This window comes from Silene latifolia, chromosome 1 (genome assembly GCF_048544455.1).
Source record: "Silene latifolia isolate original U9 population chromosome 1, ASM4854445v1, whole genome shotgun sequence".
Classification (NCBI taxonomy): Eukaryota; Viridiplantae; Streptophyta; class Magnoliopsida; order Caryophyllales; family Caryophyllaceae; genus Silene; species Silene latifolia.
The window spans coordinates 190,663,784-190,677,798 of NC_133526.1; the positions used below are offsets into that span (position 1 = coordinate 190,663,784).

Here is a 14,015-nt window from a genome sequence, read left to right on the forward strand (position 1 = left end):
GGTAGCAGGACACAGGCGGGAACTGCTGGGAGAAATTTGCTTTGGTAGTCTTCAAACAAACTTCAGAAGAACTCGAGAAGGACGATTGTATGTCGTGAACTCTCATTGGGGAAAACCTTATCAGGACTTTATCTCCATGTCTCGAGAGGGATTGTTTATCCGCTTACTCTCGCTGGGGGAATATAATGAAGGCGTGTCGAAACACCTGTCAAAGAATACCTGCTCGTTGTGACAAGCAAGGTCTTGGAAGCGATAAATAATGCATGACAGTCTGTAGTTGGCTTAGAAATGCGGGTCTGAACGAAGAATTATCGTCAAATGGACCAAAAAAAGATAGAATGGCATCGGGGAAGAGGCGCACCAAAGATGGGCCCACAAATAACGAACTCATAACGAATTTTTGAAAATTCGTATGAAGGGAAGCTAAGGAAGAGGCGCAGCAAGAGCTCCGTCTCTTGGAATAGGCGCAGCACCTACTGCGTCTGTTCCTTAGTGTGTCTTTTCTGCGTAAAAACGCGATGAAACAGAGGGTTTCATTTATTTGCGTCGAAACACAAATTCATCCATTTCTCTCTCAAACTTCAAACATTTTCGCCAAAATTTGATCCAAAAGCTCGCATTCGCCATGACTAATCGAGGTATGTATATCATTCTTGCATTAATCTTCTATAAAGGACGAATTGGATCGACAAAATTTAGGGTTTTCAACCCTAAAATGTCGAAACTTTGGGGCTTTTCCCCCAAATGATATTGTCTTGCAAAATTGACCATGTAAATGGCTAATTGGTAGTATAAGGATCATAACCATGTATTTGTTTCGAATTTTCGTTGAGTTTTGAGCATTTAAGTGAAATTGAGACGGTTTCACATCTAGACCGTAAATTGCTTCGAAAATGGCCTTAGGTTTACCCATTTGCGATGAAAGTTGACATTTGGAATCCTTGGATGATGGGTAAAATTCCTACCATCTCGGAATTTTGGTTTGTGACGGCTTTTTCAGGACACTTTTCTAGGGCATAATCGCCGTTATAACGAAATGCTGCCGAAATTTCGACTCGAACCCATGACTAGGCTTCAACTTTTAGACTTGACTTAACCCAAATTACCATATGAGTGATCGGGTTTGTTGGAAAATTGCAAAAGATGGCGAGAAAAGAGCGATTTCGGGCTTCTAAAAACCCAAAAATCCCCTAATCAAGGCTCGTCGTCACTTGACGCGGCCTCAAATTACTTTAATTTTGCAGGTGACAAGGCTTCTACTTCTGGGAGGGCTCCCATGGAGATAGACACTGCTGTTGATGCTTCTCGTGCTCTCGAGGAGGCTTTTGCTGCGGCTAGGGCAGCCAGGGAGGTTGCTGAGGATGAGATCCTCGAGGAGGAGGTTGCTGAGGAGGAGGAGGCCCCGAGACGGGCCAACGTGGGGCGAGGAGGTCGCCAGCTGAGGGGAGCACCTGTGTCGGCTGAGACCTGGGACAGCAGGCACTTGCTTTGGGCTGCGGAGGGTCACCTGTCCTACAGGACGGTGAAGAGCTTGGTAACCTTGAATTCATTACTCATCACTCATATTTTTTCGTTTCATTTGCTCCAATTTCTTTCCCAATTTCACTCAAACTAAAGATAGCTTTTGTTTCAAATCACAATAGGAGGCCGGGAACATCAGATCGTTCTCGGGCCACACGACGGCTATGGAGTGCTACGAGAGGCTGTCGGCGGAGGAGCGGGCCATGATCGAGCGGGGAGCGTTCGGCGCCCTGGTGCAGGCTTGGAGGGATATCGCGAAGAGGAAGTTGCGGGCTAAACTCAGCCTGGTTCGCGCTTTCTTCGACCCATTATGGGATACGACTTCCACTTTTCACATGCCTTTTGGTGAGGTGGGAGTCACGTTGGAGGACTACGGCATGATCTCTGGGCTGTCGTGCGGGACCGAGGTGGTGGAGTGGCCGGAGACTGCCATGAGGGTGGACTCGGCCGAGGCTAGGAGGTTGATCGGCTGGAACTTGGCGCCGAAGGCTGTTACAGTGCCTGGTTTGGTGCCTAGTTCTTATGTCCGAGACTACTTTGCGGGGAAGACCCCGACGCTGGTGGTGATCGACGGGAGAGAGACGGCTCCTCCTCCCTGTACAGCTGAGTAGAGGGTCCGTTTGTGGCTTTGGTGGTTTCTGTCTTCGATCTACCTCGGATATACGGGAGAGAGGCTGTCGACGAAGCTTCTTCCCTTCCTTTCTGACCTGAGCTCCCTAGGGCATTGGGACTGGGTCACTGCTGGTTTTGCGGTCCTCATCCGCTTCATGAGGGCTATGGTTCGTCCGGAGTTGATGGAGAAGGGGACTTCTCCTGGTGCTGTCGGCCCTGGACTACTATTGGAGGTATGAACCTTCATTTGGACTAATAATCACTTCTTTTCCTTATCGAATTACGAAATATCGTTTATTGACTATCTTGCTTCACAGGCGTGGGTGTACTCCTACTTTCCGAGCCTCTCGCCCAAGAGGACGGGGCTGCTGGAGAAGGCCTATCCCGTTGTGAGAGATTGGGTGATGTGTCGCACGAGGAGCAAGCGCTCCTCTCACGGTGTCTACCGGCGGGACGTGAACGATCTTCAGTCGGACAGCGTGAGCATCTTACTTATATTCGTTTTGCTTCTTTATTACTTTTTAACCGATCATAAGAATGATTTCTTGCTTGTCTTTTCCCAGTGGGTGCCCAGGCCTTGGGCGGAGTACGCTGGTGCTCCTCCTTTTGTGGCCGAGGTCCTTCGACCTAGGAGCTCGAGTCGGCTGCTGTTGAGGACGTCGATGGGTCCTGTGTGGTACTTGGGCGAGCGCTTGGCTCGTCAGTGCTCTCGGGACGTTTTGACAGTTCCCATCGATCCTCCTAGGACGATGTTCAGGGAGCCTTCTGAGGCTGAGAGGGAGGCCGACTTGGCTGGCGTCGATGGTGACGCCCTCCTTCTTCCTGGTGAGGACTACTCGGCGTTCCTCTACGGGAGGTTGGCGTACTGGCCGGTTGTGGTAAGTGCTTTATCCTTCTTTATTTTTGATCCTTGAGAGTACGATGAAAAATCACCGATTAATGGGAATCATTTGGCTTTGCAGGAGGTCGAGGCGGCGGGCATCGAGCCCCCAGAGTACCCCGAGACCTTCGAGTACAGTGACGCGACCGGGAGGACGACGATCTCCGAGCTGCGTGACTTTGACGTGGCTATGACGAATGTTGGCCTGGACGATTGGCAGCATGTGGTTCAGAGGGTGAGCCTCTAATTTGTATGATCTTTGTGTAAGAACACATTTGATTGAACTTATCCAATTATTAAGAACTTCTTTTTTGAAAATGTAGGTTGCGCCGTCCCGGTTTGTGGCGTTATGGAGGGTAGCCAACCGGCTGCGAGCTACTGCCGTCGAGGCACTTGTCGGCGGTCGAGGTCGTCAGGTATGAACCTTTTTTCATTTTGAATTTTCTTATTTTCTTATGATTGTTTGAAATGATTGACATGAGCCAATTTTGTTGCTTGCAGAGGGAGCGTGAGCTGGAGCGAGAGCTTGCCCAGTCTCGGGAGGAGACAGCTCGTCTGCTGAGAGAGCTCGAGGGTTGCGACGCCGAGGTTGCTGCTCTCGAGCTGAGAGTTGCGGAGTTAGGCGGCGACCAGCAGTAGCTTTGTTGTTTGTTGTTTTTGTTGGTTGTATCTTTGTACATTTGTACATTTTAGGACCTATATTTTGGACATTTGGATTTTGCTTGGGGCTCGAACCCCCAGTTTGTTGTACATATCCCTCTTTTTGGTTGTATATGATGGCCTGAGTGTAACACCCCCATACTCCAAGTGCCTTACCAGGACCACTCAGGTATAAGGATGTCACCATCTCGGTTACCCGAGGCATTGATATTCATAAGACAATAATGAAACATATTTAAAAGTAAATAGTTTAAGTGATTACATGATCAAAACCAAAACTAATAAACTGAAATACAACATTCTCAGACGGTCTACTGCTAAAACTATCAAAGCTATAAGACACCGTCTGACACAGCGGAAGACTTCTAACTGCCACGTGATTACTCCAAGTGCCTTACCAGGACCACTCAGGTATAAGGATGTCACCATCTCGGTTACCCGAGGCAATGATATTCATAAGACAATAAAGAAACATATTTAAAAGTAAATAGTTTAAGTGATTACATGATCAAAACCAAAACTAATAAACTGAAATACAACATTCTCGACGGTCTCTCTGCTAAAACTATCAAAGCTATAAGACACCGTCGACACAAATGAAGACTTCTAAGCGCCACGTGATGACTCATCCCGGCTATCCCATACGCGTCATATCATACCGCTCAATAATCGCTCACCACCCCGAATGGATCACCACAGTTTTTAAAACATTTAAACGGGGTCAGTACTAATCACACAATTCAATATATCAACAATAAGATAAACAGACAGCTTAACCGTCACACACACACACAACCACACCAATCCCAACAATCTCAATCACCGATCGTCCTTTGGACCACCGCCGATGGGGGACCGCAGCCGTACCCACCAAATCCCCGCTCCACATAGTGAGCGATAACCCTGTCCATTAATGTGCACATCCCTTCGTGGTGGGTTCCACGAAGGCGAAACTAGGGCGTGAAGCCACTCCCGCAAGTGACCCCACTCAGCCGAGGCCACGCCTCGCGAACCATCAACAACGATCACAACCACAATCACAATACAATTACTATATCAAACAACCAAACACAATACATCAACCAATATCCCATTATGGGACTAATACTGAGTAGGAAATCCTACCGGGTAAGCACACAATCGACGGTCTCTCTCTTCTTTGAATCAAAAAGCTTCCTCTATGAACCCTCCTCCTATCATACAACATATAAAGGCTACCAAATCACATACTACACATAAACCCCCAAATCTCTAAATTAGGGTTTAACCAAATCAAAGGAAAGACAATAAAAAGGGTACATAGATCTTACCCTCGACGCAAGGAACTCAACGGTATAATCAACGCTAAGAACTGACCTTCCAAACTCCGGGTATTGCTAATAATGCGATTAGGATGAAGAACTTGCTTGCTTTCTCTCTTAAACAATAATTTAGGTTTTGCAAAAGTGATTTAGAATAATGACGACAAAGCTTATATACCTTAATCGCATAATTAACAAAACCCGAGAAAACTCCCCAGAAACCGGCTACTCGATCGAGTACCCAAGGCTACTCGATCGAGTACCCCTTACTCTATCGAGTACCTAAGGCTACTCGATAGAGTACCCCCTTACTCTACGAGTACCTAAGGCTACTTGATAGAGTAACCCCCTTACTCTATCGAGTACCTAAGGCTACTTGATAGAGTACCCTACAGGTCAGAAACTTTTCTAAAACGCAACTTACCCTTACTCGACAGAGTAAGGCCTACTTGATAGAGTACCCCAAGACTTATAAATACGGAGTATTACACTGAGTGCCTTTGCTGCTGGGCTGTGTTGCTTGTACCTGCAGGTTAGCTTTGAACAGGTTTGTTAGATGACGGTTTACGCCGTCATGCTGCCGAAATTTACATAGAAGTTCATGTAAAACATACATTTGACGATGTATGGCCTAAATTAGCGCAAAACAAATGACTCACAAGTGCAAAAAAATGCAAAATATGAAAAAAATTTGCCGGAAATGACCGGACGGTAGGGAGGGTTACCCCCAAAAAAATAAAAAAATAGAAATCTATAAGTTAGAAATGTAGGAGCGAAATGATTGCCCGGAAAAGAAATAAATAAAAGAAATATATAAGTTTGAAATAAATTACATTAAATTGGAGAAATGATTCCCTGAAAAAGAAAAATAGAAAGAACTATGTAAGTGTGCTAAAATGACGAAAATACTGATATTGCCTCGAAATGCGCATCCGCGAAATTAGGAAACACGAAATATGGTAATTTTCACGTATTTACCAAAATAATAACCCGTATGAATAGGAAATTATTCGTTAAGGAATTTAGGAAAGATCCAACGCGGAAATTCACAGAAACAATGCTGAGGAAGAGGCGCAGCAGGAGCTGCGTCCCTTTGAAGAGGCGCAGCAGGTGCTGCGCCTGTTCCCAGGTGTTTCCGTCCTGGCGGATTTTAGGAAACAGATTTCAATACAAATAGAGACGTCGATAGAGGTTTTATTCACACAATTCTTCCTCGTCTTATTACATAAAGTCCTCAAAATAATCCTTCATCATGAATACTTTAGAGATTCGTCTAAAAGAATGGACCAACGAGTTTTCCAACATGGAGAAACACGACATGGGTGCTTATAATCTCGGATCATTGTTGAGCTTGAAGCTTATCAAGGTGGTCAAACCATTCCTAGATGCTTGTCTTGATTATTGGGACCCGAATTATCATGTTTTTGCTTTTCCCGGAGGTGACATTTGCCCATTTCCTGAAGAAATTGCCGCGATCAGTGGGTGGGACCCAGAACACTTGCCTGCTATTCTTTCTACTTCACAAGGGTATAAGAACAAATTTAGAGACTTGCTTGGATTGTCAAGAATTGAGGTGGACCGTCTAGTGACCTCAAAAGGAGTGCGAATGTTGGACTTTATTGACCGATTCATTAATAAGGCCGACCCCACCGTCTCTTATGTTGCCAGGCGAAGGGCTTTTGGGTTTTGCTTGTTACATGTATATGTCCTTCAAGGGCATGTTGATGATGATTTGAGAGCTGATCCCCGTCTCCTGGGCCTAGTTGAGCAAATGGAACTGCGCGGAGCCCAGCTTGTTTATGCTTAGGAGAGATCCTATTGGGTTTGGATAACAGGAAAGACAATCGCGACCTACCTTATTTGGGAAGTCCCATTATTCTGCAGGTAAAAGAACACTTTTCTTTTCCTTTTCTTTCTTTCTTTTTTTTTGTTTCGTTTTTTTTTTCTTTTTTTTTGTTTCTAATACCTGCTTTTGGTAGGTCTGGCTTATGGAGCGCCTTCGATTGATTGAGCCCCCAGTTCATGTTTCTTCTTATCATGCTCGCTCGATTGCAATGAGGACCATGCTTTACATGGTGGACTTCACTCGGGTCTGCAATTACTGGGAAAACAAACTGAAGAGTGATGATGACCCCTTGATTAGATGGGTTGTACCATGGTGGCATCTCAAATCTGTCACTGGAGTATCTTCCTTGGATCCTACCCGATCTGTGCGCATTCCTGGCTTGAAATTCATGGTATGCATCTTTCCGGAGAGGCTGATGAGACAGGTTGGACTGAAACAGATGATCCCGAACCTTGACACTGTCCCGCAGACTGCCGTGACGCTCACTACTGAGAGCCGAAGGGAGTGGGTCATTAAATGGGCTCAAAGAAACGTGTGGTTCTTGAACTCTTCTGTTAGTGCCTTATGGGTGCCGGACTCCTATCTGCGGTGGAGGAAAGCTACTACTTCGGAGGAGCGTGAGAGATTGAGGAAGCGCGAGCCCGTTGACTACAAGGTGCGTGAAGTAGAAAAGGAGAAAGAGAAGCATCTGACTGAGGGAGAGGAAGAAGCCGGGTTTCGAGTTGTTCATCCTTCGAAGAGACCGAAGACCTCTCCTGTCGTGGACAAAGTGATTGACAAGAATCGGAAGGCTAGGCCTCGAGAAAGACCGTCGGTGATTAGGTCCGAAGTGGCGCAAGAGCGTCCGGCTCGAGGTCGTGACAAGAAGTATGACAAAAATGACAAGGGCAAAGGAAAGATGAAGGAATAGCCCAAGTCTTTATTATTATCTATCATTATTATTATTGTAATAAGAAGGTGGATTTTTTAGAATCCTAACCTATTTATATTTTTTTTGCATTATTATTATTATGTAACGTATTATTATTATTATTATTATTATTAGAAATGAATGAAATAAAAGAGGTTAATTGGTTATGAAACCGTTTGTGATTTTCTATTCATTATTCTTGTCGAATTCCAAATGGAATTGCAGATGTCCTTCTATTTACATTTTGAAATTAATGGGTTGTATCCTTTGAAGGATTGCCTACGTATTCATTTAAAAAATGAAATCAAACCCTTGCGCATAGTTCGAGTAAATGTAAAAGAATAATTGTTCTAAGCAAGAGCTTGTAATGAACTTTAGAAGATAAGCATGAGCTTTTACTTACTCTTAAGGTGCAATTTAGTTTATTTGATGATATGAGGATGACAAACTGTCAAAATGCAAGAGCAGAGTGCCATTAGCTTATTTCAGCTTTGGCCAGGGGCCGTTTATTTTAGTGCCACAAGAGCGACACGTGAGGTTACGCGAGGCGCGTTTTTGTTCCTATTCTAGGCATAATACCGTTTTAGTTGGTCAAGGTTTGTCGGGTTGGCGAATTCATTCCCATCTAGGTCTGTGATCCTAACCGCACCCCCTGGAAGTATGGACTTGACTAGAAATGGCCCGGCCCAATTAGGTTTGAATTTTCCCCGTGGATCTACAGGTAAAAGTGCTCTAATTGACTTGAGTACTAAGTCTCCTTCCTTGATGTTCCTTGGCTTGACCCTTTTGTTGAAGGCTCGTTTGATACGTGCTTGATATGTTTGGACATTATGTAATGCGCGTAGCCTACGTTCATCCAAGAGGATGAGTTATTCGTATCTATCCCTCTTCCAATCGGCTTCCGGGATTTGACTTTAGAGTAAGATACGCAATGATGGTATTTCTAGCTCGACTGGCTGTACAGCTTCCATGCCATAGGTCAAATAGAAAGGGGTGGCCCCATTGGGCGTCCTTACAGATGTGCGATATCCCCACAAAGCAAAGGGTATTTTGCTTGGCCAATCTCGATAGTTGTCAATCATTTTCTTGAGAATTGTGACAACGTTCTTGTTTGCCGCCTCTACCGCGCCATTAGTCTGTGGTCTATATGGCGAAGAGTGGTGATGCCTAATTTTGTACATGGCTAGCAATTGCTCAGTCTCGGCTTGGAAATGTGATCCATTATCACTAATGATCTCATGTGGGCAACCGTATCGACAGATGATGTTGTTTTGTATGAACTTTGGCACGTTTTTAGCCGTGAGACTAGTGTAGGAAGCCGCTTCTACCCATTTGGTGAAATAGTCAATTGCCACCAATATGAAACAATGACCTCCTGTTTCGGCTGGAGTAATCTACCCGATTATATCAATTCCCCAGGCAGAAAATGGCCAAGGAGATGTCATCGTATAGAGCAATGAAGGAGGGACATGCTGTACATTCCCGAAGATTTGGCAGTTGTGGCAATGTCTTACGTATTTGATGCAATCGGATTCCATTGTGGTCCAATAATACCCCAAACGTGTGATTTTCTTTGCCATCATGGGCCCACTCATGTGAGGACCGCATTCTCCGTCATGGACTTCTTCCATTACTTTCCGCGCATGTGAATGATCGAGGCAACGTAGGATTACACCAAGAGGAGTTCTTTTGTATAACTCTCCTTGCATGAGAACGTATTGGGAAGCTAGTAGGCGTATAGCGCGTTGTCCCCTTTTGTCCTTATCCGGTGGATAGGTACCGTTGAGTTTAAAATTTAGGATTGCTTGGAACCAAGGCTCCTATGTGACTTCCTCTTCGTCGGTGATTTGGTGGACATAAGCTGGCTCTGATCGTTATTCGATGCACAAAGGCACTTCCACCATATCATCTGGCATATTAATCAAAGATGCGAGTTTTGCAAGAGCATCCGCAAATTGATTTTTTTCCCGAGGTAGGTGTAGATAGGTCACGTGATCAAAGAATTGAGCGACTTTGTCTATTCTGGCTTGATAAGGTGCTAAGGTTTTGCTTCGGATTTTCCAAGATCCCGTAACTTGATTGATAATCAGGGACGAATACCCATGCACTCGGAGATTTTTAATGCCTAAGCTTACTGCCGCCTGTAGTCCAATGAGACAAGCTTTGTATTCTGCAGCATTGTTTGTCACCTCGAAGTCGAGTTTGACAGAGATCGGTGTATGCTCGCCTTCAGAAGAAATGAGCAACACTCCTATTCCAAATCCTCTTAAGTTTGATGCTCCATCGAAGTAAAGGTCCCAGGAGTCTACATCGGTTTGGAGTATATCCACGTCTGGAAATGACCAAGTATCTATTGCTTGTGCTCATTGATGGGATTTTCTGCAAAGAATTCGGCAACGGCGCGCCCTTTTATAACTTTCAGGGGCACGTATTTGAGATCAAACTCTGAGAGCATCAAAGTCCATCTTGCTAATCGTCCGTTGAGGACGGGTTTCTCGAAGAGGTATTTGACTAGATCCATTTTGGAGTATATTTTGATGGAGTAGCTAAGCATGTAATGGCGTAGCTTCTTCGTTGCCCACACAAGAGCGAGGCATGTCTTTTCGAGTTGTGAGTATTTACACTCGTACTCCAAGAACTTCTTACTAAGGTAGTAGATAGCCCTTTTCTCTTTTCCTACGGTTTGGGCTAGCATGGCGCCCATGGCTGTTTCGGTCACTGTGAGATATAAACCAAGAGGTTGATCTCGTTGAGGTGGCATGAGCACGGGTGGTTTAGCTAATATCTCCTTGATTCGGTCGAATGCCTTCTGACAGTCATCATCCCACATGGTGTGATCTGTTTTCTTAAGCTTTTTGAAGATAGGTTCACAGATCATGGTGAGTTTCGATATGAATCGACTTATATACTGCACTTTTCCCAGGAATCCTCTGACTTCTTTCTCTGTTTGAGGTTGCGGCATTTCGATCAGAGCTTTGATTTTCGAAAGGTCTATTTCTATACCTCGTTGGCTAACGATGTATCCCAGGAGCTTGCCAGATGTTACCCCGAATATGCACTTCTGAGGATTGAGCCTCATGTTGTACTTTCGTAGCCTTAAGAAGAATTTGCGAAGGTTCGCAATATGCCCCGCTCTATCCTTGGATTTGACAATCATGTCGTCTACGTATACCTCAACTTCTTTGTGCATCATGTCATGTAAGAGTGTGGTTGCGGTGCGTTGATATGTAGCTCCAGCGTTGATTAGCCCAAACGGCATAACCGTATAGCAATAGGTTCCCCATTGAGTGACAAAGGCGGTCTTGTGCATGTCTTCTATGGCCATCTTGATTTGGTTGTAACCCGCGTACCCATCCATGAAGGATAGTAACGCGTGATCTGCGGTATTGTCCACCAATATGTCAATATGTGGTAGAGGAAAGTCATCTTTAGGACTTGCTTTGTTTAAGTCTCTAAAATCAACACAAACACGGATTCTCCCATCCTTTTTGGGTACGGGTACTATGTTGGCTACCCAGTCAGAGTACTCGGAAACTTTGATAAACCCGGCTTTGAATTGCTTATCGACTTCTTCCTTAATCTTGAGAGCCCACTCTGTTCTCATTCGACGAAGCTTCTGTTTCACGGGCTTGAAACCTGGCTTAATTGGGATTCTATGTTCGGCGATATCCCTGTCGATCCCTGGCATGTTGATAAGTGCATATTTTATATACTTGTACCCCTCATTTTAGCTCGGTTTCTATTGTTCGTCATACTTTAATTAGTATATATTTGAGCTAATCTTGTGTTCTAGGTGTATTGTTGTGTTTGTTACGGTTTTGTAGGAATCTAAGCATTTAGAGGCTTTTTCCTACCATTTTATTCACCAAGTTCACTAAGCTAAACAAGGCCTAACATTGGACTAGCATGGGAGTGTTTGGATGGGTGTTTGCATAAATATTTGTTGGTTTGAAGTGAGAATTGTAAATGTTGCCAACAATCAATGTCAAGCCCAACTTCAAAGTCCAAGTCAAGGTGGAAAAGATAGGATTCCAAGCTACCTAGGATGCCAAGAATTAAGGTCTTAACCGGGTGATTAATCGCACAATTAATCACCAACATTGGATACCCTTTGCAATTAAGATGAGAATTAAGGGAATTGACCGAGAAACACACGACCCCGATCGGGGCCATGCAACCCCGATCGGGGCCATAGTCATCTTCAATGCTTACGTTTTGCTTTCCTCTCCTATAAATAGGAGAGGTATTCCGAGGCTTTGATCATCCAATTTTCACGTCCCATTTCCATCTTAGAATAGCCTCAAGCTTTATAATTCTCTCATTAGTTTTCATATTTTGTTTTCAATATTGTTAAGCATTTGGTTCTTAAACATTTGTTTATTTTATACATTCAAGCATTTGGTTACAATTTGTTCTTCTATACAAGTTATTCTCTATTAAGGTATTCTTATTTTTAGTTTGCAATTTACATTACTAATTTAGTTACCACATAGTTTACAATTAAGTGCTTCATTTTACATTAGCATTATTCCTTTTACATGTTATATTATCAAATCCATATAAATCATACAACCATGTTTAGCATTTCTTATAATTTAGTTTGCAATTTACATTTTAGTATGAGTAGCTAATTCTCTTGGTCTAAGGGCTAGGGGAGCCATGCAATAATCAAATATGTAACATGATAAAATAAGTTAATAATAATATTGTTCATATTGCTTCTATCACATGCTTGTGCCACAATGTTTAATCTTTGTTTAGGGCCCTATTCAATTGATTAAGTTTGTTTATTCGTTCTATAAGTCGAGAGGCACGGAATTGAATTAGACTAAGCATGCATAGTAGGACGACCTAGTCATGGACGAGAGTTTCTCTAGGACCCGGTCTATGGTTGATGCTAATATCGTAAGATGGGTATCTTTAAGCCTAAGCAATTGACAATGTTGTTAGTACCAAGTTTATCATGATCATATGTTTATCTTTGCATATGTGACCCGAACCCCTTAGACTCTCCTTTATTATATAATTTTACATCATTATTATTATCATTCATCAAACAACCAAACCAAACCAAATCGTAATCGACCTTGATAAAAATCTACCCATAGCAATTCACGAAGTAATTCCCGTTTCCTTGTGTTCGACACCTATTGCTACATTAACTTTTTGTTTAGGGAATTTATCTTTGCATAGATACGCGATAAGCCTATCAAATTTTGGCGCCGTTGCCGGGGAAACGGTTTTATTGCTTTTTGAATTGTCGATTTTTATCTTGTTTTTGTTTTGTCTTGAGGAACACTTGTTCCTTGAGACCGTTACTTATCATTTTCCTAGAAATTGTTGTCTTATGCCCAGGTCCTCTCGAAGTGGAGAATTGCTTTCACCGGATTCCGAGCCCGAGAAAACCTTTAGGAGAAGACGACGTTTTTGGAAGGAAGTGAAAGAAGCCTCTTCTCCCGTACAAGCTGAAAGTGCTAGAAAGTCTTACTTAGACGATCTAGAAGCCCTTGAAGAGGAGGAAGTTTCAAGTTCATCATCTCCACCACCATCACCATCTACTACCAAAAAGATGGTGAAACTTTCCGATCACTCAAAGCCCACCGCGGCCATGCTTCCGGCCGGAATCACAACCACTCAAATCACCGCGCCGGACTTCGAGATCAAACCGGCTTTCATTAGCCTTGTGGAGAGAAAGCAATTTGGAGGAAGTCCTTTGGAGGATCTCAATTTGCATGTGCAAAACTTTTGTGACTATTGCTCCATGATCCGGCAAACGGGCGTCACCCAAGCCCAAATAAGGGAAATACTTTTTCCTTTCTCTTTGAAGGATAAGGCCAAGCTTTGGATCAATAGCCTTGACCGCACCGCCATGGGAATCACCAATTGGGAGACATTGGCTCTTGCTTTTTACCAAAAGTTTTTTCCACCGGAAAAAACTCAAACTTTGAGGAGCCAAATCACCGGATTCCGTCAACAAGCTCTTGAGAGCTTATATGAGGCTTGGGAGAGGTACAAGGTGTTGCAAAGGCAATGCCCACATCATGGGCTAGATGATTGGTTTCTAGCAATAACATTCTACAATGGATGTTGTGCCGAGTCGCGAAGGATTCTTGATTCCGCCAACAATGGGCGGTTTGATCAAATTGACACCGATCTTCCTCATTCCACGATCGAATCTATGGCGATCCATGATGCCCAATATGTCAATTCCCGAGTTGTGTCACCCAAAGGTAAAGAAGAATCCTCCAACAACTCCGTTTTGCTAGCTCAAATTGCCTTGCTCCA

At 43.8% G+C, this 14,015-nt stretch overlaps 1 non-coding gene across 1 annotated transcript; it reads right to left on the minus strand.

The window, feature by feature from the left end:
* Positions 1–13,671: 13,671 nt before the first annotated feature.
* Positions 13,672–13,778, minus strand: LOC141619118 (small nucleolar RNA R71). Its single transcript, XR_012531590.1, has one exon. It is a non-coding gene; the product is annotated as a small nucleolar RNA R71 (small nucleolar RNA).
* Between the last annotated feature and the right edge of the window lie 237 nt (positions 13,779–14,015).